Below are 2003 nucleotides of genomic sequence, written 5' to 3'. Positions count from 1 at the left end.
CTCAGAGCCATTTGAACCATTTGAACACCATCATTTTTTCAGCACTGGCGGTTACCCGAAATTTTTTCGGTAGCGGTGAATCTGTGTGCTTCCATTGAGCTGACTGGCGCTTTGTTTTTGGATTGAAAAATGGCATCCACGTCTCATCCATTGTCACAACTGACGAAAAGAAAGTCCCATTCACGCTGTCGTTGCGCGTCAACATTGCTTGGCAATATGCCACACGGGCAGCCGTGTGGTCGTCCGTCAGCATTCGTGGCACCCACCTGGATGACACTTTTCCCATTTTCAGGTCGTCATGCAGGATTGTGTGCACAGAAATGCCAACTCTGGAGGCGATCTGTTCAACAGTCACTCGGCGATCCCCTTTCTCGATCATGTCGTCAGACCGGCTTGTGCGAGCCCGAGGTTGTTTCGGTTTGTTGTCACGCGATGTTCTGCCTTCATTAAACTGTCGCACCCACGAACGCACTTTCGACACATCCATAACTCCATCACCACATGTCTCCTTCAACTGTCGATGAATTTCAATTGGTTTCACACCACGCCAATTCAGAAAACGAATGATTGCACGCTGTTCAAGTAAGGAAAACGTCGCCATTTTAAGTATTTAAAACATTTCTCATTCTAGCCGCTGGCGGTAAAATTCCATCTGCCGTACGGTGCTGCCATCTCTGGGACGTATTGACAATGAACGAGGCCTCATTTTAAATCAATGCGCATGTTTCTATTTCTTTCCAGTCCGGATAAAAAAAATCGGAGGCCATAGAACTTGAATGCACCTCGTATGTCATCAGAGACTAAATTTCTAATGGTGCGTAATACAAAATTTTGACGTTTATCAATGGCTTTTAGCGTTGGGTCAGCTGATTGTAAGTTTGACTGTGAGTGAATCTTCTGAAAATATTTCTTTATCGGACTTCGTTAATTGAATAAGTCTAAAGCAATGGCTCATTCTGGACCATTCATAAAATTTGTAACACAGAAACTTCAGCCATGCCAAGACGCCATTTAATTGGAACAATAATTTGCAACATAAGAGAAACACAAGGTTAAATAATATCACCGTATTCACAAAATATTACATTAAATCACATAGATATTTACATTAAATCTGTTGCTGTCTGCAACTATGAGTACACCTAGTGACATTGCGACTCAATAAATTAGCAATAACTGCATTGTGCCACATAATTATCTGCAGGGATGGCAGATATGCGTCCGATCTGGACCGCTACAAGAACTAAAAAGTTGCGATGTTCTCGCCAAGACAACAAAAACTGCGTAATTATTCTAATGAAACTTCCTGGCAGATTAAAACTGTGTGCCCGACCGAGACTCGAACTCGGGACCTTTGCCTTTCGCGGGCAAGTGCTCTACCAACTGAGCTACCGAAGCACGATTCAGGTCCGGTACTCACAGCTTTACTTCTGCCAGTATCCGTCTCCTACCTTCCAAACTTTACAGAAGCTCTTCTGCGAACCTTGCAGAACTAGCACTCCTGAAAGAAAGGATACTGCGGATACATGGCTTAGCCACAGCCTGGGGGATGTTTCCAGAATGAGATTTTCACTCTGCAGCGGAGTGTGCGCTGATATGAAACTTCCTGGCAGATTAAAACTGTGTGCCCGACCGAGACTCGAACTCGGGACCTTTGCCTTTCGCGGGCAAGTGCTCTACCAACTGAGCTACCGAAGCACGAACCTAGTTCTGCAAGGTTCGCAGAAGAGCTTCTGTAAAGTTTGGAAGGTAGGAGACGGATACTGGCAGAAGTAAAGCTGTGAGTACCGGACGTGAGTCGTGCTTCGGTAGCTCAGTTGGTAGAGCACTTGCCTGCGAAAGGCAAAGGTCCCGAGTTCGAGTCTCGGTCGGGCACACAGTTTTAATCTGCCAGGAAGTTTCATATCAGCGCACACTCCGCTGCAGAGTGAAAATCTCATTCTGGGAATTATTCTAATGTTTCAGCGGTTGCGCGCCACAATCGAACAACCGTTTATACTAAT

General features: G+C 45.3%; 2 non-coding genes across 2 annotated transcripts; both read right to left on the bottom strand.

Moving 5' to 3' along the window:
- Positions 1–1324: 1324 nt before the first annotated feature.
- On the bottom strand, positions 1325–1399 carry Trnas-cga (transfer RNA serine (anticodon CGA)). Its single transcript has one exon. It is a non-coding gene; the product is annotated as a tRNA-Ser (tRNA).
- Positions 1400–1624: 225 nt separating this feature from the next.
- Positions 1625–1699, bottom strand: Trnas-cga (transfer RNA serine (anticodon CGA)). Its single transcript has one exon. It is a non-coding gene; the product is annotated as a tRNA-Ser (tRNA).
- Between the last annotated feature and the right edge of the window lie 304 nt (positions 1700–2003).

This window comes from Schistocerca gregaria, chromosome 4, assembly GCF_023897955.1.
Source record: "Schistocerca gregaria isolate iqSchGreg1 chromosome 4, iqSchGreg1.2, whole genome shotgun sequence".
Classification (NCBI taxonomy): Eukaryota; Metazoa; Arthropoda; class Insecta; order Orthoptera; family Acrididae; genus Schistocerca; species Schistocerca gregaria.
The sequence above is the reverse complement of the archived record's forward strand: the minus strand, read 5'-3'. Positions and strand labels throughout refer to the sequence as shown.